At 45.3% G+C, this 25,499-nt stretch overlaps 1 protein-coding gene across 4 annotated transcripts in view; it reads left to right on the top strand.

The window, feature by feature from the left end:
* The first annotated feature begins 23,946 nt into the window (after positions 1–23,946).
* LOC130487775 (sodium channel protein type 1 subunit alpha) overlaps positions 23,947–25,499 on the top strand; it is a 130,464-nt gene continuing 128,911 nt past the window's right edge. For all 4 annotated transcript variants that reach the window (XM_056861292.1, XM_056861290.1, XM_056861293.1 and 1 more), the window contains exon 1: positions 23,947–24,150. The gene's annotated coding sequence lies outside the window, so the exon portion shown is untranslated. The remainder of the gene's footprint in view (positions 24,151–25,499) is intronic.

Here is a 25,499-nt window from a genome sequence, read left to right as displayed (position 1 = left end):
ATCATTCCAGCCAATACATAGTTTCCCCCAACCCGGATTACTTTGATCCTGGCTGAAACAAGGAATAAAGGAGGTTAAAGCGACCAGGCATAAATGACCTAACACAGCTGTTCTTGCTCTCACTTTGTGCTTCTCTAACCCTGTTGCATGGTTTTCTGTAACTTTCGATTCCTTTCGTTCATTCATGCCTCCCCCCCCCCCTGTGTTACCCATGCACCTGTGCTCATTCATAAAGCCATGCAAAACTGTGGTCTTGATGTGCTATTACACATGATGGAATCAAGATTCCCTTTCTGTGTTACCAAGAGGTAAGAATACAGACACATCACTGAAGCAATGCACAAAACCCATCTTGATGTACTCGTATCTAGGCTCACATCAAAATTGCTTTTTCACAGCACCGGTTTTTGCTTAATCTTCAGTAAGATGCAGATCAGCAGAAGGAACTTGATACTACAACACCTGCTCCTGTTCCAGAACTGGCTTTAGAAATTCGTGTTAAATCACAATTCAGGAGAGGTGGCATGAAGAGGGTTGCCAGGCCCCTCTTCGCCACTGGCGGGAGGTTTTGGGGGCAGAGCCTGAAGAGGGCGGGGTTTGGTTAGGAGAGGGACTTCAGTGCTATAGAGTCCAATTGCCAAAGTGGACATTTTCTCAAGGTGAAATGATCTCTGTCACCTGGAGATCAGTTGTATTAGCAGGAGATCTCCAGCTAGTACCCAGAGATTGGCAACCCTAGGCATGAATAATGAAGGAATGGAATGGGAGAAGCCACTAGCTGCCTGCAATCGCCAGGAGACCATTGAATGGATCCAGTGCTGTCACTGAACTTTGCCTTGGCTCCCATATCTTCTTTCTATAGGGTATAGGGGAGGGGAGGTGGCATGGTATAGCTCAATCTCATCAGATCTCAGAAGCTATGCAGGGTCAGTACTTGGAAGGGAGACCTTCAAGGAAGATTCTGCAGAGGAAGGCAATGGCAAACCCTCTCTGCTTATTACTTGCATTGAAAGCTCCTTGCTGAGGTCACCATAAGTTGACTTTAGAGCACTTTACACAAACATAAGGTATAGGGTTGCTATATCCCTCTTCACCATCGGCGGGAGGTTATTGGGGGGGGAGCCTGAGGAGCGCGGGGTTTGGGGTTTGGTCTGCTTGTGCTCCTTTTTGTCTATTGCAGAGGTGGTCCTTCACTGCAGAGCATTCGTGTCTTGGGTTCTAGGTACTTCCACTCACAAAAGGCCACTGTCTTTCAAGGAGAAAAAAAAAAAGAATACACTCGGCAGAGAAGGACCAGCTCGGCAATGGACAAAGAGGAGAGTGGGCGTGGGGGGGGGGGAGCTATAGTTTCACTAATTTTTTAAAAAACTTACATCCCTGTAGATTCTATCTCAAGAGTCTCTTATGAGAACCTAATTAAAGATAACCTGAGCTACGATATATCTGTAAAAAAAAAACACTAGCCTGTATCCTAGGATCGCTTTCTGCTTGCTCTTGAGGAAGCAATGCATTTTCAATTTGTTAAATGAGGCTTGCGCTCAGTTATTTCCATTGCATCCAGACCTTGGCTTGGATCCAGCAATGGGCAAGCAGAAGTGGACACTTTGTGCTGTTCTCCTTGTGCAACATCGGCACAACCCCACCTTGTGCTTTCTTCCGCGTATCATATGTGTGTAAAGTGCCCTCAAGTAGACTTATGGCGACCCCAGCAAGAGGCTTTCAAAGCAAGTGAGAAGCAGAGGGGTTTTGCCATTGCCTTCCTCTGCAGAGCCTTCCTTGGAGGTCTCCCTTCCAAGTACTGACCCTGCTTAGCTTCTGAGATCTGATGAGACTGGGCTATACCATGCCGCCTCCCCTCCCCTGTACCCTATAGTGCCCCAGAAACTGCTTACACAGTATCTTGTACAAGTGGGGAAATGGTTCAGGATACACTGTGTATAAGTTAGCACAAGGGGCTAGCATGAGGTTTATTTTCACACTTCTGCTTGTGCAAAGGCCCTGGTATTTGCAGAAGTCTTCCAGCGGGCCCAAGTCCTTGACTACTGCTTTCATAAGGAAAAGCACCACAACCACTATAGTGGCTAATAACCTACCTTGTGGATCAGAGAGCCATCTGTATGCACATGATTGTTTTTTCCAAACAAGACTAATTTTTTACAAAATTAAGATTGTTTAAACACAGAAGTGCCTATCATACAGTACCCATGATACAATCTCTGGAATCCACTGGTAATGTCTGTGAACCAAAAAAGCTTCCATCTATGGCAGTGGTTCTCAACCTTTTTTGCTCCATTCCCCCCTTTCACCATTGTCCAGACTATAATTCCCCCCTCCCCAAGATAGTCTAACAGTTATTAAATACAAACTACAATTTTACAGATTGTAGGTAATCTACAGGACATCACACTTTGCTCTATAGTGGTCAAAATTCTCCCACCACCACCCCGAACCCTAAAATTCCCTCTCCCCCCCCCCGAGGGAATTTCCCCTTAGTTGAGATCCCATGATCTATGGAGTGCAGGTTCCTTACCTCCCTTCTCCATGCATCCCAAAATGCTGCTCCTGGGGAATACCCTCCCTCCTCCCCAGGAACAGTCTGAGGTCTACAGTAAGGTGGGGAGATTGGCAAAATTGCCCCTTTTCCATTTGTAGAAATCCTCTGGTGGGTCCAAGCTGTGTGCATGCAAAGTGCTGTCAAGTCGCAGCCAACTTACAGCAACCTGGTAAGGTTTTCAAGGCAAGAGACTATCAGTGGTGGTTTGCCTCTGGCTAGCAAGCCTGGACTTCCTTGGTAGTCTCCCATCCAAGTGCTAACCAGGGCCGACCCTGCTTAGCTTCAGAGATCTGACGAGATCAGGCAAGCCTGGGCCATCCAGGTGAGGGCAGGTCCAACCTTCTAATCTCCATTTTGTGAATGTCCACTAGTAGGATAAATTGTGCATAGTAGTGTAAGTAAGAGGAGAAGGACACCTCTGTGTATGTTATAATTCATATAGATATCTCCTGCTAAGATACCTGTGAACTTCTTCAGTCCACAAGACCCTGAAATAAATGGCCTGGATGGCTGAGATGTTGCTTCAGTTAAGCTGTAAGAGACTTTTTCCCCATCGTGAGGACTGAGCTGCTTGCAAAAGCAGGCAGGGAAATTCTCCATTACCATTTGGCTCTAGGCCCCGTTTCCCATAGATGCCAAGGAATTTGATTGCTGGTTATAAAATAAAGTGTCACCTGCCTTTCCAGAAATGCTCGCAAAATTGGAAGCAACTGATTCGGGAGATACAAGAGAGGTAAACTGATGCCACTTTAGAAGCTCTGTTGGGCCACTTAATTTCTACCTGACCTGAAAAAAAGCAAGAGATTGAATTCCACAGCACACAGGTTAAGCCCAATCACTGCCAAGCCCTCGCAGTGTTTCGCACCATGAACACCTTTTAACTTTTCAAAGCGGTTCAAACGTAACTTAATGTGCCTATTGGTTCAATTACATGATACATTGGGTGTTCCCTGTATGGAGCTCCCAACTTCTTTATTTTTAACTCACCAGCTGCACAGGGGTCCATTTTGGAAAAGGGTCACAGCATGAGAGGAAGAGGGCTTGGGTTGACTACTCTGGATTAGGAAATTGCTGGAGATTTAGGGGTGGAGCTAAGGGAGGCAGAGCTAGGGTTGCCAGGTCCCCCCTTACCTTGGACGGGAGCTCCTAATGGGTGGGGCTGGGTGGAGGGAGTCCTGCGCGCTCCCGACTCTGCTTCCGGTTTCCTAGCCCTGCTGTGCATGTGCTCTAAGCACGTGCACAGTAGGGCTAGGAGGAAGGCTCCAGCCTCCCTTTCCATGCTACAAGCCCGATCAGGGGTTGGCAACCCTAGGCAGTTGGCAACCCTAGGCAGGGTGTTTGGGGGAGGAGGGACCTCAGGAGGGTATAATGCTACAGAGTCCACCCTCCAAAGCTGCCGTTTCCTCCAAGTGAAATGGCCTCTGTAGTCTGGAAGTCAGTAGTCTGTAGTCTGGAGGTTGGCAACCCTACTTTTAAGACTTCTCTTAAAAGTTTCCCCGTTTCCACAACAAAAACTTATATACGGGAATGCTTATATAGTACTGAAGTCTAGAGCTGGAAACAGATTTTGCTCCTTTTCAGCTGTATCGTGCCACGTGGTGCTTTTACCTTCTTCCTTACAAAATGGGAGATGCTGAATTCTCTGTGACAGGGTAAAGGGAATGGAACTAGGAATGTAGGCAAGTACTTGGCACTTTGCTTTCTGGGTAGCCTTGGTCAACAGGGACCGGAATATAGGGGGGGGGGCAAGGAGAGTTTACATTTCTGGGTGATAGATAATTTATTTACGGCCCTTAGCCAGATAAAACAAGATAAAACATGGGCTAATAAATTCTTGCAAACAAAGAATTACAGTCCGAGTCTTATAACGCTTAAAAAGAAAATTACAGCTGGGACACATCTGTAAATTGCGCTAATAGGCTGTTCTATGGCATCGCATTTTCATTGCTGCCATGCAAAATTTCGCAACCTGAAGAGTGATTGAAGGATTATCCCCTTGTAGGAGCATCTCAATCCTTTCTCCTGCCCTGTCAGGTCCCATTCTCGATAAGAGGGGCTCAATAAACTTCGAACGGGGTAATGTATAAAAATTGCAGTTCAGGAGGGCATGCTCATACATTTCTGGGTGTTCCCACTTAACCTTCTTCCACCTGACACAAACAGGCATTTCTGATGCATATCAGTCTGAAACCATAGATTTTTCATTCCTTACAATTAATAGGGTTGCCAGGTCCCTCATCTTCACCAGCAGGAGGTTTTGGGGGCAGAGCCTGAGGAGGGTGGGGTTTGGGGAGGGGAGGGACTTCAATGTCATAGAGTCCAGTTGCCAAAGCAGCCATTTTCTCCAGGTGAACGGATCAGCAGGAGATCAGTTGTAATAGCAGGAGATCTCCAGCTAGTACCTGGAGTTTGGCAACCCTATCAATTAAAGAAGATGCAACATGAGAAACTAATCCTGGGGAAAAAATAAACGTGAGCATTGGTATGGGAACGCTCCATGTCTTCATCCATCACCCTTCCTTTTCCCAGGTCACAAGGCTTAGAAGCTCGTCTAAGGTTAATATATAGGTTAATATATACTGCCATCCTAAGCAGAGTTACACCCTTCTCAGCTCATTCATTTCCATGGGCTTAGAAGGGTGTAACTCTGTTTGAGAAGGCCCTGTTAGAAAAAAAGGAGGCACTGAAAGTTTGTGGGATGATGAAGGTCTTAATGCAGCTTTCTGCTATGGTTGCTGACAATTTACAATTCCTGATTAAGCCGGAAGATTCTTGGCAGCAGAAGCAAAGAGTTCTGCAGAGTGGTTGGAAGCCAGAAGGCATTGATCTTAACACTGCACTGAACGGAGCCAAGAGAGACTGGAAAATAATCATAAGACTACAGTGTGGCTGTCTTGGGAAGGATGAGGAGCTCGTAATAATCAAGAACAGGGTAATTGTCAAGGATGTTGTAGGTCATTTGTTCCAAATTATTGCAAGTGAAATTGTTCCAAATTATTGCAAGCGGAATGCAAAAGACATGATGATTTTTTTGCAAATGTGCACATGGCAGGGAAAAGGCATTTGCAATCAGAGGGACCACTATTATTATCCATGTAGGGTGACAGGTCCATCTTTGCCACCAGCAGGAGTTTTTTTGGGGGGTGGAGCCTAAGGAGAGAGGGGTTTGAGGAGGGGAAGGACTTCAATGCTATAGAGTCCAATTGCCAAAGTGACAATTTTCTCCAGGGGAACTGATCTGTCAGCTGGAGATCAGTTGTAATAGCGAGTTCTCCAGCTAGTACCTGGAGGCTGGCAACCTTATCCATGGTAATTACTAAAGGAAAGTATTACTGAGAGTTTTCTGTCTGATTATTGTGAAGGGGCCTGTTGCTGTGGTTTGGTCTCATAGGACATACCTAGTGGAAGTCTGGGCCTATGGTAAATGAATGCTAATGTTCCTCAATGGCTCTTGATATTCAACAGGAGGTAGTTGTCAAGAGATTGGCTCCTGGTTGCTTATTCGGGGATGATTTTCATGAGACCGATTTCACAAGATAAAAGCCACAGATCCAACTTGTGTACAGTTTCTTAGTTATACATGATTTGTGCGCTTGCCTCTATTCCCACAGATGCCATTATTGGTCTGAATCAAGACCTTTAGTGCACATGCAGAAGGAAATTCAGCCTGACTCCTGCACTGTTACCCAGAGCTGAAACCAGGGAAAGACCACACAGTTTTCAACAATGGGCCAAATGGCTCCTCCCATACTAGGGTTACCAATAGGGTTGCCAACTGCCAGGTAGTAGCAGGAGATCTCCTGCTAATTTAACTGATCTCCAGCCGATAGAGATCAGATCACCTGAAGAAAAATGGCAGCTTTGGCAATTGAACTCTATGGCACTGAAGCCCCTCCCCTCCCCAAACCCCGCCCTCCTTAGGCTCCACCCCAAAAATCTCCCACCAGTGGCGAAGAGGGACCTGGCAACCCCTAGTTACCAACTATGGCCTTGGAAATTCCTGGAGATTTGGGGGTGGTGCCTGTGGAGGGGGGAATTTGGGGAGAGATTTCATCTAGAATTTATGGTATACCATTAGGGTTGCCAACCTCCAGGTACTAGCTGGCGATCTCCTGCTATTACAGATAGAGATCAGTTCACCGGGAGAAAATGGCTGCTTTGGCAATTGGACTCTATGGCATTGAAGTTCTTCCCTCCCCAAACCCCTCCCTCCTCAGGCTCCACCCCAGAAACCTCTTGCCAGTGGCGAAGAGGTACCTGGCAACTCCATATACCATAGAGTTTTCCCTCTGAAGTGGCCATTTTCTCCAGGGGAACTGGTATCTGTAGTCTGGAGATCAGCTGTAAGTCCAGAAGAACCCCCGCCCTACCTAGAGGTTGGCAATTCCAGACCATTTATGTTTGGCATAACAATGGCGGGAAGAGGCCAACGCTTCCTCTGCACATATGCCATGGTCTTTATCTGGGGTGGAAACAACATGCACAGGGATAGAGGAAAACATGTAAATCATGACTAGAATCTATGCATGGACAGAGTCTGTGGTTCTCACCCTGGGAACTCTGTCTTGTGCTAAGCAGCCCTCCTTCAGATTGCTATAACAATTCTTGTTTTACGCTGAAGCTTTTTATACAAATCCGAGGAAGACTTGAAACGAATATATCATCTGGAGTCTCGTTGTGTTTTAATATCTTCCTAAATCGCTTTGCTCTATTTTACATTTTGTGTACATAACGTTAATTCCACAGAATGTATATTGCTTCATTATTGGCAATATATGTATACATATTCTGTTGGTCTGGGGCAGGGGTCAGCAAACTCATTAGTCAAAAGAGCCAAATATCAACAGTACAACGTTTCTTAAACTTAAACTATATAGGTAGGTACAGTGTTTATTAACTTAATAAACTTTAATTAAAGTTTTAAGTCTTAATTAAACTATAGGTACACTGAATAAAACTTGATATCATACTTAATAGTGATCTTATTTATTGATAAAAATTAAATTGTAAGTCCCTGCCATTTCCCCCTCCCCGTCTCGAGTCCTCGTCTGGAGGCCTGGTCTACCACCATAAAAGCCTATTGGTAGACCTGGCCTCCAGCTGAGTCCCATTGGGAGGCCAGGTCTACCCATTGGCTTTCTTGGCAGTAGACCTGGCCTCCAGAGGCCCATAGAAGCCAATTGGTAGACCTGGCCTCTGAAGGGGGACTTTTTCCCCTCCTCGGAGTCCAGGTCTACCGCCAAGAAAGCCAGTGGGTAGACATGGCCTCCCAATGGGATTCAGCTAGAGGTCAGGTCTACCAAAGGAAGCCCACCCTGCCCAACAGCTGATAGGCGGGGGGGGGGCAGGAACCTCCGTGCTGCCCGCCCAGCAATCGCGTGGCTAGAGGGGAGGCTTTAGCCTCCCAACCATTGAGGGCAAGGGAAAGGGGGACCTGGCCATTCTCCACGGCGGGTGGGGGGAGAGACAGCACGCCCTCTCGCCTGCTCTCTTGCACTCGCTCGCTCTCTTTCTTTCTCAGGCGCGCCGGCTCCACAGCCCGGCTGCCGGCACGAGCGGGCGCGAGAGCAGGGGCTCCAAACCAAGTTTGGAGAGCCGCACTCAACGGGCCAAAGAGCCGCATGCGGCTCGGGAGCCGCAGTTTGCAGACCCCTGGTCTGGGGGGTGGGAGCTGGTTGTTTTGCACACCCTTTTATTTGGTTTTTCACTTTCAAAGACTGCCATATATCACCAGAAGTCAAATATTAGGCATTCTTAGAAGCCTTTTTTTCTTTTACAGTAGGAGTTGTTCAACAGTGGAATCAGCTACCTAGGGAGATGGTGAGCTCCCCCTCACTGGCAGTCTCTAAACAGAGGCTGGACAAGCAGTTGTTGGGGATGCTCTAGGCCAGTGGTTCTCAACCTTTTTTTGCTCCATTCCCCCCTTTCACCATTGTTAAGAATATAATTTTCCCCCTTTCCAAGATAGTCTAACGGGGAAAACAACCTTGCAATTTTACAGATTACACATAATCTACAGGACATCACACTTTGCTGAATAGTGGTCCAGATTCCCCCCCCCCCACGATCCCTAAAATTCCCTCCTTGTTGAAAACCCCTGCTCTAGGCTGATTCTACATTAAGCAGGGGGGTTGGACTAGATGGCCTGTATGGCCATTCTATCTTTCTATGACACGGCTTTTGGGGGCCAAAAACCATGCAGAATACTGAAGACAGTTTGTTGTTTCCCTGATCCAGGTCTCGAGTCTCTGCTGCCAGCATGCAAATGCAGAAAGCTATTCAGATTCTGTTTTTAAAATGTGCTGATACATGTGTGAAAGTTGCCCTGAGCGGGCTGTTTTAATTTGTTTTCTGTGGCGGGCACTTCTGCATGGCAAACCATTCATGCAGCCATATGTTAGACAGCTCAGGATGGTTTTTGGAGCGGTGTTCTTTTTTGGATTGCTTTTGCAAAGGGAATGCAAATAGTTCATTTGGAGCATGCCTGCAGTCTAGAAAGGGAAGGGGGGTGTTATCAATCTGTGATGATTTGAAATTATTCAGAGTGGGCATTAAATATACATAAACCTAAGTGCCAGGAAGATGTAACTTATTGTATTATACAGCTGCTGGAGCAATTTCAGTTTCACCTTTATTCAAAACCCCAAGCCCCAGTGAATGGAACTCATCAGAAAATCGGTATATTTTTTGTTTCTGATTTCCTTGCTGTGAATAGAAACTGGCTTAATCCCCCCCCATTTGACTATTAGGCTTTCCCTCAGATAACTATATGAATATAGTATATCCTTTGTATATGGCAAATTTATGAATTGCTGAAGCCTCCCTGTACTTGTATGAGGCTGTTGGCCAGACAGTTGCTACAAGAAACCACAGTGATGAGAGCCCCTTCCAACCATTACATTACATTCAGTATAAACATGATGCTGCCAAAGAATCCCTGTGCAACATGGCACAAGCACACGGCTGCTTAAACTGTACTGCAACCCATGCAAAACAGGCACTATAAAAATGAACTCCTCTTCTTCTTTGAACAGGCATGAACTACCACCCACAGAAGCAAGAAAGAGCTATCAACCTGTCACTAACATTTCACCCTCTATACTACTCTGCGGTTAAGTTCATTAAAGTGATTGTAGGCTATCAATACTGTAGGAATTGCAAGAATGTTATATGCAAGCTAATAAATACCTGATAATGAAGGAAAAGGTGCAGAAAATGTTGAGCATGGTGGAGTCTGATCTGAAGAACTGGGTTTGATTCCCCACTCCTCCACATGAGTGGCTGACACTAATCTGGTGAACATGGGTTGGTTTCCCCACTCCTACACATGAAGCCAGCTGTGTGACCTTGGGCTAGTCACAGCTCTCTCAGCCTCACCTACTTCACAGGGTGTCTTGTCGGGAGGGAAAGCGAATGTGATTGTAAGCCGGTTTGATTCTTCCTTATGTAGTAAACAAAGATGGCATATAGAAACCAACTCTTCCTCTTCTTCTAGGAGGGGTGGGCAATTCCCAGCATACCAGACCATTTTGCCTGCCACCCAGGGCCAGATCTCTGCCCAAGCAACCAAGACTGGCATTACAGCTAGGGTGTAGGAAAATGTAACAGGAATGGCTTATGCCCATCACTGCCTCCCAGACCCGCACAAGGTGAATCCCTGAGAGGCTGGCAGTGCCACTGGGGCTTGGCTTCCTCCAGGTGTGTCTTCAAGGACAACCCTTGTTTGCCAGCACATCAGTATCTCCACAGGTAGACACTGTGCTTTCTTTCTTTCTTTCTTTCTTTCTTTCTTTCTTTCTTTCTTTCTTTCTTTCTTTCTTTCTTTCTTTCTTTCTTTCTTTCTTTCTTTCTTTCTGACATGTGGACAGCTGCCTTTTTGTTTGGTTTCATGTTTTAAATGGCACATCATGCACAGGGAAGTCACAGCAGAAAAAGTGGAACGCACCATCCTGGAGCATCTTGTTCTTTGGGCCACTAGAAGCATCAGTATGTAAACATGACCCTGGTGATTTACTGGCCACACTTCCCGCTTTGGGGTTGATAGCTTTGCATTTCTTATGTAACTTCCTGCATGACACAGAATGAAGGGAGAACTATTCATTCAATTATTTATGATATCTGAGAGGTTAACACAAAGTACAATGGAACAAAGGGATCCATACATCCATATGTATTCACACGGAAATCGGTGTCACTGTCTGCCAGAAAATAGCTTGAAAAGAGAAGTCTTTCCCTTGCATTCCAAAACTGAGTTTACATTTTAAAATCTATCCAGCAGAGTCAAGCAGGCACATAAATATCAATGGGTTGGAACCAAACTAAACTTTCTGCTAACAGAAGGAACTTCAAGCAGCAGAACAGAACAGAGAACCAGTGTAGTGTAGTGGTTAGGAGCAGCAGACTCTAATCTGGTGAACCAGGTTGGTTTCCCCACTCCTACACATGAAGCCAGCTGGGTGACTTTTGGCTAGTCACAGTTCTCTTAGAGCTCTCTCAGCCTCACCTACCTCACAAGGTATCTGTTGTGGGGAGGGGAAGGGAAGGAGATTGTAAACCAGTTTGATTCTCCTTAAAAGGTAGAGAAAGTCAGCATATAAAAACCAACTCTTCTTCTTCATCTTTCCTGCCTCTCCCTCTTCCGCTGAAGCCCATTGATACCCCTGAAATGCTGCTCCTGTGGGACAGGAGACCCTCAGGCACAGCAAAAAAGGGCAAATGAGAGGTCTGCAGCAGGAAGAGAGAATCAGCAGAAATTACACTGTTCCCCCTTCTGTTAGAGGAAAATTTAGTCTGGATCCAACCCAGTAACTGGACATGGGCTCGCTTTTAACAATTGTCAGTTTCAGAGCAAAGGGGAGCAAAAATGTGAGAATATTTGATATGAAATGAGAATCTTTGGTGAATGTCGGAAATGAGAATGGTATTGTGAGGAAACTATTGGGTCTTTGATAAGATTGGCAGGTTCTCCCCGGCCACCGGCAGGGGGTAGGGGGTAGGGTTGCCAGATCCAGGTTGGAAACTCCTGGAGATTTGGGGGTGGAGCCTGGGGAGAACAGGGACCTCAGTGGGGTACAATGTCACAGAGTTCACTCTCTAAAGCATCCATTTTCTCCAGGGGAACTGACTTCTGTAGTCTGGAGATGAGCTGTAATACCAGGGGATCCCTATATCCCACCTGGAAGCGGGCATCTCTAGTCTCTGATATTTATTTATGATGTGGTATGAAATAGCTGGAATACTAATTATTTTTGCTGATTGCAGAGGGTTAGTCATGTTAATCTATTGAACAGAAGTATTATGGTGAAAAATGTCGTGGGCTGCAGCCCACTTTGTCACATAAATGAATTAATACCACTTCTTTTCTGTGCATCTGTCAGTACACATTTTAGGTTATACTAAATACATACGTAAGCAATAATCTGCAAAAATCCATGAGTACAGGGGAAATACTCACACTGTGTATGTGTGTAAATACATACACACTCTTACACAATGTATTTTCCCTAATGTATTTTTTCATATTACTGTAGATATGTATATTTAGTACAGCCTAAAGCCAGTGTGGTGTAATGGTTAAGAGCAGTGGTTTGGAGCGGTGGAGTCTGATCTGGAGAACCGGGTTTGATTCCCCACTCCTCCATATGCGCGGCGGAGACTAATCTGGTGAACTAGATTTGTTTCCCCACTCCTACACACGAAGCCAGCTGGGTGGCCTTGGGCAAGTCATTCTCTCTCAGCCTCACCTACCTCACAGGGTGTCTGTTGTGGGGAGGGGAAGGGAAGGCGATTGTAAGCCGATTTGATTCTGCCTTCAGTGGTAGAGAAAGTCGGCATATAAAAACCAACTCTTCTTCTTCTTCTAAAATGTATACAGTCTCCCTTACATATACTGTAAAAACTATCATTTATTAATATTATGTTGCTACCAATGTTTTGTACCCAGGGATTTTAGCGTCCTAGTTACTTTTTTTTGGTTCCACCAAATTACTGGGATATCTATCATGCCTCTGTTTTCTTTTGATCGGATTCATCTGCGTTAGCTGTAAGAGCTTATTTCAATATGCATGAATTGGAATGGTCTCTGCTCTAGTTTATAAAATATGTCCTATGAGTGTAATTTGCAGTAGGGCTGTCAATTCGGTTCGGTCCAAACTGAAAATCAACCGAATTTCCCCTGATTCGTTGCTTTTCTGTTCGGACGGATCCGAACTCAAAACTGGCGGGCAACCGGGGGGGCCGAATTCAGCGAGTTCGGGAGTTCGTGAATACATTCGGCCAATTCGGCCGTCAGTAAGCAGCATAACCGTCAGTAAGCAGCATTCTCCTCCCCCGGCCAATCGGTGGGCAAGCTGGGTCTTCTTCTGGCCAATCAGTCAGGACTGAGTACTGGAGGAATCAGCTGATGTGCGGCCCGGCCAGGGAGAGAGAGAGAGAGAGCGAAATCCTCGTGTGTGTGGGGGGGGGTGCTTGTGCACATTCGCTCCTTTCTGTGGCTGCAGGGGGCGCATTTTTTGAGGTGCACACACAAAACTTTCACTGGAACTTCAGATGAAGCTTCTTAAGGTACCCCCCAAGTTTTGTAAACATTGGGTCAGGGGGTCCCGAGATATGGGCTCCCCCCTTTTTCTTTCCATGGCTGCAGGGGGCGCATTTTTGGGGGTACAAATCCCAAACTTTGAGCGGAGTTTCAGACCAGTGTTCTTAAGATACCCCCCAAGTTTTGTAAACATTGGGTCAGGGGGTCTCGAGATATGGGCTCTCCCCCTTTTCCCTCCCCCCCCTTTTCCATTTATGTGGCTGCAAGGGGCGCTTTTTTGGGGATATAGCCCCCAAACTTTTAGCATAGCTTCAGTGAATTATTCTTAAGATACTACCCAAGTTTTGTAAAGATGGGTTCAGTGGGGGCAGAAATATCGCCTCCCCCCCTTTTCTCTTTCCATGGCTGCAGGGGGCGCATTTTTGGGGGTGCAGACACAAAACTTTCACTGGAACTTTAGATTAAGCTTCTTAAGGAACCCCCCAAGTTTTGTGAACATTGGGTCAGGGGGTCCCGAGATATGGGCTTTCCCCTTTCCCCTTTCCCCTATTGGGATGAATGGGGCAGCCGATCCGATCCTGTGTGCATCTCTCCAGAGCAAAACGTTCCGTGCCTAATTGGAATCATCTTGGATTACAGCCCGTCCTGATGGAACAGAAGACAGCCACAGTAAGACCCCTTTGGGGGCTTTAATCTATAATTTTTCTCCTGTGTATGTGTGTGTGTGGGGGGGAAAGCAGAGTCTGTGTGTGTGTGGGGAGGGAGCAGTTTCTGTGGGTGGGGGGGAAGCCAAAGGGGGCTTTCGTCGGTTCTGCCTGGGGTGTGTGTTCCCCCTCGAGTCTCTCGCTCCCTGGTTTGAGGGGGAGGTTTCAGTTGTGTGTTGCAAAGGTGTTGTTTAACAAGGTTGTGTTTGCAGTTGTTTTGCTAATTTCTCCGCTGTTGTCGGGCTGGGAGCTTTGTGCGTGAGCGGCAAGCTCTGCTGAGAGATGCACAACATTAAGGGTGGGGGGACCCCTTTCAGGGCCCATATCTCAGCCCCCCCTGACCCAATCTTTACAAAACTCGGGGAGTGTTTCAATAAACATCCTTTGAAGCTCTGCCAAAAGTTTGGGACCTCTAAGCCCAAAAATGCCCCCCCAGAGCCGTGGAAAGGCGCGGTTGTGTTTTTAATGGCTTTATTCGGCCGAATTTGTTTCCGAACTTTGAATTCCCGCCGAATTGAACGAATCCGAAGTGGGGGAGTTCGGACTTCGGCACGTACCGAACCCACAAGGGCCAAATTCGGCCGAATCCAAACTGTACTGAATTTTTTTTTGACAGCCCTAATTTGCAGTGCAAGTCTTTAAGTTCTCAAAACAAGGACAGAATAGACAGAGTTTAACCCCACACACACACCCAAAAAAGGGATATCCAAAGATAGAAGAACACATAAGAGTTTGTGTGCAACTATCAGAAAGGAATTGGCCACTGGATGTTTGTTAGTTGTGGAGATAACATAAGGCAGTTGCCCTTCTGTAAGTACTGGAAGATTTCAAAGATGATTCACCATCCCAAAGCCAAGAGATCAAGTTCTAGACGCCTTGCAAGGTGTCAATAGATTATTCATATTCTGGAAATTGACCTTAATACTCAGTTCTCGGAATTCCCTTTCTATTTTCTGCAGGCTTTCTGACTCAAATACAGCCCCCTTTGCTTTGAGTGTGACTTCCACCTCTGAAAAACTGCAAGTACAGGAAGGGAGAAAAAAAGCAGGCAATGTTGAGCACAAAAGTAAGAGAAGTCTGATCCAGATCAGGACCTGCGTAAGGGCACATGACAAGCAGTTTGAGATGCAAAATGAAGTACTGGGCAGTGAGGGAAAGCCAAGAAACAAAGAGGACACCAAAAGATAGCACAGGAATCAGTATGTTAGGCCCCAGAGCGTGCCTCCTTTTGTGCGCACCAGTGTGTTTCTTGGTAGCCTGGCTATTTCTTCTCCACAGCATCTCTTTTGCCAAGCAAAGAGCCGAGCCTGGCATTCCTCCATTTCAACTGAACAGAGAGAACTCAGGAGAGGACTGAGGCTGTTTGTATCTACAGGGAGCACCCATTTGGGAACAGCCTCCTCCAGCATAAGAAGCTTGGCTTAGATCCTCCTAACATTTTATGGAATCTCCTGCTGCAGCCAATTTGAGATTGGGGTCCTCCCCCCCCCCCCATTGCACTCTTTTTTTGTTGTGGAACTCATTAAAAAGGTAAAGGTCCCCTGTGCAAGCACCGGGTCATTCCTGACCCATGGGGTGATGTCACATCCCGATATTTACTAGGCGGCAGACTTTGTTTGCGGGGTGATTTGCCAGTGCCTTCCCCAGTCATCTTCCCTTTACCCCCAGAAAGCTGGGTACTCATTTTCCCGACCTCGGAAGGATGGAAGGCTGAGTCAACCTTGAGCCGGCTACCTGAAACCAACTTCCGTTGGGATCGAACTCAGGTCGTGAGCAGAGCTTGGACTGCAGGACTGCAGTTTACCACTCTGCACCAGTTCTCAAAATTCCAAAAGTGTCCACATATTCAGCAATGCTGGGCACCCCCGGTGTAAACCATTTACCCGAGATGCTGCATGCTGAAACATCAGGGCCAGCTCAGCCCCACGTGATTTGAGGACTGTAGCCAAAGCATCTATTTCTGTGTCTCTTACTGCAAATTACAATCTATCCTTCATATTATCAGCAAATGTGATTCAGAAAAGACAGCAATGTTGTGTGCGTGACCTGGGTTGCCAGTAAACACTTCATTTCCCAGAGCAGGAGAGCACAGATCTGCCAGTTGTAGATCCACAGGAGTTTGTCTACCACACCAAAATGGATTTGGGGCCAAGTTCTGTTAAAACACGCATACTTAAGAGTAGTAATTCTTGGGACCTTATTTTTACTTCTTGTGTGTTGTCCAAAATAGCATTGCCTGAATGAACAGAGTTCTCTTGTGGGCAGGGGTAACACCAACCAGCCGGTTGGCAGGGGATGTGGGTGGAATAGATTTACCTTCCTTCCCAGACAGCTGGTCATTGATTATGACTATATGCAAACAAACCTGGCAATTACACAAGCATGCCATTGGATTGGGGAATTATGTTTGAGACGGAGGCATATAAAACACATTTGCATTTTGATTGTATAACAATGGACTAAAACCAAAAGGAGCCCTTCCATGTGAGAAATTGAATGGAATTAATGCAAGAGAAATTAGTGATGGTTTTGCCAAGTCCCTTTCAAATTATCTAGCCATGTTTCCCATATATTCCTTTGCTTGATTGCCAGTATCTCCTAGCCATCCCACTACCACCTCAGCTTTGCTGTCTATCTCCCCCATCCCTTCATTTCATGCAGACCAACTACATCACACCAGGGGAAACCATGGGGTATGTTGAGGTGGAAGACTCTGCCCCTACATCCCTGCCGGTTGGGCAGACTCAGCCATGGTGGAGAGGAAGGCATTGCCTTGAAAAGCAGGGACAAAACTGTGCCAATCGATCCGTGTAAACAGAAAGTGCGGGAGACATGAAGTTCCTGTTTAGTTTGGCACACACACCCTGCCCCCGGTGATTGGTCATTTCAAATTGACCAATGAGGGCCTTCCCTGCCCCAGGAAATGACCAATCACCAGGGGCGGGGGTGTTGCAAGCTAAACCGGAACTGTGCATGTCTCCCGCACTTTCTGTTTACATGGATGGATTTGCACACAGTTTCATCCCTGCTTTTCAAGGTAATGCGTACAGTTTCCCCCCAGCCCGGGTCAATTTGATCCTGGCTGAAACAGGGAATAAAGTGAGTTAAGGGACCATGTGTTTTTGGCCCATATTAGATGCTCATAAAAAGTTGGCGAGTCAGTACTGGAAGCAACGTGCTGCCACTTAGCTGTTCCTCCAGCCTTGCCAGACTGGTTTAGTTTCTCCAGGGCATGCGGCATGCAAGGCCAAATTGTTTAGGTCGGTTTTTGGAGTGTAATCCATAAATTTGGGTTGTTTTGTTACTGGTATGTGGCCGCATATTTTACCAGCTTAAACATTTTAATGTTGATGTTTTATATTTGTTGCCTGCTTTTGTGTTGTTTTTAACTCATTTATACTGTTTTAATGTTGCAAGTTGCCGCAATACCCTTTGGGTGAGCAGTGACAATTTAAAAAAAAATTCAAATAATAAATCCCACATGTCTCAGCTTAGCTTCCTACTTGGTAGCTTGTATTTGGAGATTCTCCTTTTGGAGTGAGGCAACAAAACGGTACTCACCCACCCGCTGTAGAGAGCTGGAGTCAGAAATCTGACTGCATTTACTGGATGTTCTGTTCCATTTGCTCGGGCTCTGATCCTGCAAGGAAAAAGACATTATGAGGGTTTGGCCCCCGGTGACAATCGGTACAGTGAAGTGCCTAGTGTTCATCAGCAAAGATGCTTGTGTTCTTCACAGCATTCAACAGTGCATGGTAGGAGCTTGCATTGGGGGGGCCAACATGGGTCCTTTAATATACAGAGGGCTGATCCCATAGATCTCTTCCATTAACTCAGGTGTTTTCCTCCGATAGAAGCAGCCTTCCCTGACACAATAGGCTTTCCCATCAATAGAGGGGTCTCTTGAGTCGGGGAAAGCTCCTTCTATTGGAGGAAAATGCCCGTTTAATGGAACAGATCCACAGGATCCAACCCAAGGCATACTTCTCAGTAACAGATAGTTTTTAGACCAGTACACCATTTCCCATAATTTCAGGGGGATAAACAGGAAATAGCCAAGTCTTTTCTGGGGGAGCCTGAGGAAGGGCACAGGGGATGTTCAGGAGTCACATTTTAGACCAAGGGAACCCTCTCCCTGGTGAGCCCCATCTTCCATCGCTTACCTGTGTCTTGGCCTTGCAGCCCAATGACAGAACTGCAGTTTAGCTCACTTTTGAATGTTAATATCTGGAATCCTGCAGTGAAGTACCTATAAAAGTTCTGAGTTAAAACAGTTATTATTGAAGTCTTGTGTTCTCCTGGAAAGGTGCCAGAATTCTAACTTCTGATGTTGACTCTACCTGGAGAATTTGCATTTATGCCACCTCTTTGGAAAGCATAATATCACAACATTGTCAGAAGCAGGACCAACATCTTTTCAAACATACAATGTTGACAAATCTGTTTGTCCCCAACCATGCCCCCAAATCCACTTGTTTTTGCCCACACCACAAACAGCATACTTTAGCATAATATTGTGTTCTGCTAGCACTCCACAATTTAGTAGTGATCCTATCCCTGCCCAGTGAATATCATTCCAGGATATGATAGCTCATGTACCTATGATAGAATAAATCAGGAGAAAAGGCACCAGGTACATACTTTCAACAATAAAATCGAATCCCATGCTTTCATTATTTCTTCCTGTCCAAAGTGTATGGGAGATCAATCTGTGTGTGTGTGTGTGTGTGTGTGCGCGCACACACACACACATACAAGTGTTGTGCATTGGCTTCACTATTACAGAAATGCCAGTATGGCTAAACAGCAGAATCAGAATCAAAGAACCCCCCAAAAGTAAGAAAACTTTCTTTTAAAATAACCAAGAAAATTCCAAAGAGTTAGCTGTGTTATTCTGCTGCATTAAAATAAAAAGTATAGTATTCTGGCACCATAAATCTAAGGGATTAATCAAAACAGAAATAAAAAGTATAGTATTCTGGCACCATAAATCTAAGGGATTAATCAAAACAGAAATAAAAAGTATAGTATTCTGGCACCATAAATCTAAGGGATTAATCAAAAGAGAAACTTGCGTGTATTAGAACCCACTGATGATGCTCTGATACAGTCCACAAGAAGCTCGGTTAGTCTTTAAGATGAGCAAGTGTCCTTTTTGTTTTTAAAAAATTTAAGTGGTACTTATGTGGAGAAAACAAACACGTACACGGCTCTGACAAACCAAATGTAAATTAACCATAAGGCAAGCAAAGAGGGGGCTTTGAAGAGCCAATTGCTGAAATTATAGAAGGTTTTAATGGATTTTTTTTTAATGCATCAGGAGCAGCCAGTGGGGCAGTAGAGCATTAGGTGGGAAAGTGTCAAAGAAATGCTGAAGGAGGGCAGGACATTTGCAGAGAAGCTAAACCATTCCTTTTGTTCACTGCTGAAGAAGTTTGGAAAAATACTGGCACCTGTTTGCGACAGGCACTCATCGAGGCAATGGCCACAGCACCAGAACTAATTAACAGATTTAAAAACACCACTGCATAAACCATATGGCTTCCACCTGAAGCCAAAAGTACACAAGACACAGTTGATCCATAATCAGATTTCCCAACATTTCTATTTATACTTTATGGTCGCCACAGGGAGCTCCAAATTTGATCAGACCAGGAACATTGAGTGACGGAAGGGGAAAATACTCATTGTTCTGTACTACATTTTCTGTTTGTTCAGCTGCTGTTTGCCTCCCTTAGGAAAAATGCAAGTGTCCGAATGTTTTCTCCGGTAAGTGATCAGCAGCTGTGGGTGTAGGATAGTTATTTTCTCTCTCTCAGAAAGTAACAGGGGATAGACTTTCTGGCTAGAATCGCGAAGATCCCAGTTGAAATGTTCGCTCAGCCGTAAAACTCACTTGGTCCAGCCTGTCTCTCTCAGCTTAATCTATCTCACAGGACCCAGCTGTTATTCTGGTTCCTTGGTGTCTGGTTTAGAGTTCAGGAAGGTCAGACAGGGAGAAGAAAGTGACTCAGCAGAGATATAATCGACAAGGAGACCTTACCAAGTGGCAGAGTCAGATTCTGTTTTTTTGAAGATTTTGCTGATAGGTCTGTTTTTTTCAAAGTTTGTTTACACCAAATACCACATTTGCTCAGTGATGTGCAGTGGCTGCTACTGGCCAGGTAAGAGATAGATCTTTTGCTTATTATATACAGTGGCGTACAGCCTGCCAGCTCTGAAGACTGAGTGGAGGATTCAAGTAAATGCTATTCTATATACTCATTCACACACCCAAGAACAGGCAACATCTGCTGTGCTAGCTTAATGGGTGCAGAGTCTGCAGACCATGATTAGGGATGCTCAGACACCCACCAGTTTGGCTTACCAGCTGTTTGCTGGTCCCAAACAGGGAGCAGTTGTGACAATCCATTTGCTTCCCGTGAACAGTTTGAGCCTGTCCATGAGGTTTTCAAGTATTTATGCAGTTGTGATTGCCAGCTCCAGGTTGGAAAATACCTGGAGATTTTAGGGGGTGGAGACTGAGGAGGGTGGGGTGTGGAGAGGGGAGGGACTTCAATGTCAATTGCCAAAGCGGCCATTTTCTCCAGGTGAACTGATCTCTGTCGAGAAGATCTCCAGCCACCACCTGGAGGGTGGCAACCCTACATGCAGTACAGTGCAATTGGCAGTGTTTCAAAGACATGCTTTTTAAAAAAACCTTGGTGTTTGTTTAAGTTCATGTTACTGACGTTACTTAAGAAGGCCCCTTTTTGCACAGCCTTATGGGAGGTGTATTTCCCCCTTCACATCATTTAAGGACCTCACCTGACCATTCATGGGTGGAATCAGACTGGTCTACTGTTCAGATACAAAATTCCCTGCAAACAAGGAAATGAAATTCCACTACTCCAGCTACCGCACAGTTGCAAAGGCACCATAGGACTGGCAAACAGATCAATTGTTTAGTTCACAGGGGCTTGTGGTTGATGAACAGGGCATGTTTGGTTATTAAAGACAATCCATGGCATTTTCAACCATGATCAGTAACTGAGAGAAAGAGAGCAAGAAAATCTGGATGAAAAAGTGGGATGCAGGTATTGAGGATGAGTCTGTGATTGCTCAAGTATTGCTGTAATGTTCCTTTAAAAGCAACCATGGGGTGGTTTTTTTTGGGGGGAAGACAGCATGATGGGGTGTGAGGCAGCATGGTGTAGTGGTTAAGAGCGGTGGACTCTAATCTAGAGAACCGGGTTTGATTCCCCACTCCTCCACATGAGCGGCAGACGCTAATCTGGTGAACATGGGTTGGTTTCCCCACTCCTATACATGAAGCCAGCTGGGTGACCTTGGGCTAGTCACAGTTCTCTCAGAACTCTCTCAGCCCCCCCCCCACCTCACTAGGTGTCTGCTGTAGGGAGAGGAAGGGAAGGAGATTGTAAGCCGGTTTGATTCTCCTTAAAAGGTAGAGAAAGTCGGCATATAAAAACCAACTCTTATTCTTATTCTTCTCCCTCACCATTTCCAAAGCCAAATACAGGGGTCAGAAGACCTGTCCAAGATTCTAGCTGCTGTTGAACAGTAGAAAGCAGCCAGTCCTGGGAGAAACGTGCAAATTGCATGGTGTCAGGTTGCCCAGTGGTTGCTGCCAGGCCTGGTCTTGACAAGTCCTCCCTCAAAGGCCAAAACAACCCTGGAAAGGGCCCTGCCTTTGACTGACAGAAACCAAGGCTTGAAGGCTGGAAATATTGTTGTGGTTGCCTAGCAACCTCACAGTAGTTACTGAGAGGTAATTTGTTTCTTAAAGCTACAGGTGCTGCTTCTATTATTTATAGGGGTAACCCCCATTATTATTGTTGCTGTTGTTAAGATTTCAGAGTTTTCTGCAAATCGGGGTCTTTTTTCAGGTTTGTATAAAGATCTGCCTTGTCTGTTCATGGCTCCAGTCTCTGGATTCAAGTATCCACAGATTTGGTCATGGTGAGAATTAGATATATTGATGGTATGATGTCAAGTTTATTAATTCATTCCTAAAGCACCATCCATTTGTATGGCAAATGATAGAGTGACAGACAAATCCCTGTCCTGAGAAGCTCACAGTCTATGTTTTACATAGGTAAAAGCTACAGAAGGAGGATTGGAAGATGGAGATGATGAGGTGAATAGAGGTCCTAGGCAGGGTTGTACTCTTCTAAGTCCATAGAAGTCAATGGGCATAGAAGGGTATTACTCTGCATTGAATTGCATTGTCAGTTATGTTGCATGCACATTGGCTTATTTCAGTAGGAAATAAGAACTAAGGGTTTAAGCCTAAAACTTCATAGCACAGATGCTGTTTGAGGATAGCTTTGAAGGAAGAGAGGGAGACAGCATCCTATAAGTGTAGCTATGAAGACATATACACAGCCTCGCTGTTCTCGATGGGGCATTTCCCCCATTATTTACTTTTTAAATTTTAAACCAAGCTTTTTTCCCCTCCTTGGCAGCTGGGAAGCCTCTGGGGAGTTGCAGATCTACCCCCCCCCCTTCAGGATTGCGCACTCGGAGGTGGTTTGCCATTGCCTGCCTCCGCATGGGCTAAGAAAGTTCTGAGAGAACTGTGACTGACCCAAGATCACTCAGCTGGCTTCGTGTGTAGGAGTGGGGAAACCAACCCGGTTCACCAGATTAGAGTCTGCTGCTCATGTGGAGGAGTGGGGAATCAAACCTGGTTCTTCAGATTAGAGTCCATCGCTCTTAACCACTACACTAGGCTGGCTCTATTTTTTTATAGATTTTATTAGGATAAAATTTATGAAAGGTATATTTGTGACTGCCAGCTACGATAATTAAAAATTAGTCCTCCATATTTAAAGGTACTACACCTCTTATTATGAATGACAATATTTAACCAAAGATCATTCAGAGGTAATATACCTCGGATAGCCTGATTTGGGGACAAACACTAGGGGAAGGCACTCTCTGTTTTCGGTTTCCCAGAGGAATGTGGCTAGCCCCTCTTTAAAGAGAAGCATTTGGACTAGACAGATGTTTGGTTAGAGTTAGGAGAGTAATTATTATATTATTGCCCAGATAATATCAACATGTCTGAAGGGTATAGCAAACTTACATGTAATACATATAAGTAAAATTCGAGACAGATTTTTGTTACCTACCCCCTTTTTACACAATAATTCAGTTATTCTCCACATTTGTGTTTGCAGTCCCAGTCAAGCAAATGGGAGGGGGAGAAGGAATTCAAATCATATATAATATTTCATATTGCAAAAAACATTGGTTTGGATCCAGCCAGCTTTTCGGCTGCTGAAAAAGGTGCCCCTTTTGAGGCTATGCTGGGGATCATGGAACCTGCATAAACAGATGCACTGGACAGGGGGCTGTAGTAGCCAGTGGAATGAGGTGGGATTGAGTGGAAAAAGATGACAGGATCCAGCCCATTGCATAGTCTCAGGTCTATATCTCACTAAACTTTCTAAAGGTCTACATTAAGCCAACTTTTAATGCCCTGTTACTGTTCTGTCTGTCTTTCTGACACACAAGAAAAGTGCTAAAATCTTTCAAACACAGTAAGGTAAGGAACCCTCTGATACTCATCTACAGAAAATAGTTCAAAACACTACCCAGAGTATTGACAAAAAAACTGACACAGCCAGGTTTGTATACAGTTTGACCTTAGAAAAATCCATTTTGTGCATTCTTTTATGCATGAAATGTTACATGCACAATGGTATTACGCACAATGGCTTTTTCTTACAGTTGAAACAACTACCTCCATGCTCCAAGCAATTTGTTGAACTAAAACATTCCCTCGAGAAGTTTGGGCTTGAAAAAAGAAAGAAACTGACCTTCGATTCCTCTTCCTCTGCCTTCTACTCACCCCAATGAGATACACAGGCAAGGGTACCTCGTTCCTGACTTTCTCCCTCCGTTGTTCACATCGCTGTGCAGTCTTCTAGACATACGACAGGAATTCTGCGAGGTGCGCCATGAGGACAGATGCAGCGTTTGCTGTCTTCCTGGCGTTGTTAGAACTCTTGTCTGTTCTGGCCATTCATTCCAGCGTGAAAACGGCACCAGCTTTTTGCAGCTAATCTTGCCTCTTCTGCGAGAGCAATTCAGGGGAGGGGGGGAAGAGAGAGAGAGAGAGACTCCGTGATCTCAATGCAAACGACCAGCCTGCTTGCTGCCAGCTCTTGCTACTTCTGCCAGGGATGACATTCAGGATACAGCGCTGGTCCCTCATTATGTAAGGCAGTCTAGGTCAAGTGTAGGAGAGACTCTACTGGCCTGAATGAGCTAGTCGTATTCCTGCTTCAGCTTTAATGCTTCATGGGGACATAGACATTGGATTATGACCTTTTGCTGCATCTACTTGGGTAATTAAAAACATGCATGATTTAATGATATCTCTGTCGGGGGATTCTTTTTTTCCTAAACAAAATGACTGTCAGCCTTGCAAGTGGGGGGATTACTGGGAGACTTGTGGGGGGGGGGGAAATCAAGATGGGTTTCCATGCTTGAATAAGCTCATCCATCTATCACTAGTCCTTCCAGCTCAGAGGCACTTTGAGAACAAATAAATAATACATCAGGGCTTGCTTAACAAATGTCTTCCCTATCTCCATGTGGGAATTACTGCTGATTTGACTGATTAAGCCGTGAAATAAACCTGTTTCTTTCAAGGTGTTGCAGGAAAATGTTGTTGGGAAATGGCTATTAGCTGAGAGCAGACTGACTGCAATTTGTGGCTCTTTGTGTTACTTCTGTCTCAGATTTATGAACGTGCTTCCTTCCCAAGATAGCAGCTTTAGGTTTATAGTTATATGTATGTGTGTGTATGTGTTCATTATTTTAGAGCACAATTCCCCCTTCCCTGATACTGAAAGTTGTTTGGTTAGCAGTCCTTGTCTGCCTGGATGTATTTATATACCCCTAATATACATACAAGGGTGTGAATACTGCGGACAAGATTGCACACAGCCGCTGCTCTGCAGATGTACAAACAGAGAACCTTTTGTGGCGGTGGGTATCACAGGTTATTTGTGTAACAGATAGGTGTTAAAAGATGCTAAGGCATCTAGACACAGCTCAGGAAGATATTGGCCCAATAATAAGATTTTATTAACAATAATATTAGAGCTGGGTGGGGGGGATCTCACTCGTGGACTGCAGCAGTACAGGCCCTGGATAGTAAAGAGCACATACTGATGCAGCAGCCCTGTGTAAGGAATTTCAACCTAACTAGCTCATTTTATTGGAGCGTTACTACCTGGTAAGGCAGCATTATGTATTTGAATGAATTCTGAAGTTTTCTGCAGCACCAAGGACAGCAACCAAGCTCAGTTCAGATGAAGGGGGCACAGCAGAAGCCACTTAAAAGGATTGTTCACATAATTTATAGTGCATTCCTAAGGAGAGTTACTCCAGTCTAAGCCCATTCATTTCAATTGATTTAGGCTGGAGTAACTCTGCAAAGGATTGCACTGATAGATGCATACATAGCCAAGAGACATACAAGTATATAAGCATGTTAGAATCATACAGCTGGAAGGGACCACCAGGGTCATCTAGTCCAACCCCCTGCACAATGCAGGAAATTCACAACTACCTTCCCCCCCCACACCCCCAGTGATCCCTACTTCATGCCCAGAGGATGGCCAAGATGCCATGTTATATTTTTATGTCTTGGAAAGAAAAAGCTCTCAGTCAGCAGCATACTGACAAC

The sequence above is a fragment of the Euleptes europaea genome, chromosome 15 (assembly GCF_029931775.1).
Source record: "Euleptes europaea isolate rEulEur1 chromosome 15, rEulEur1.hap1, whole genome shotgun sequence".
Classification (NCBI taxonomy): Eukaryota; Metazoa; Chordata; class Lepidosauria; order Squamata; family Sphaerodactylidae; genus Euleptes; species Euleptes europaea.
This window is presented reverse-complemented; position numbering and strand designations above follow the sequence as displayed.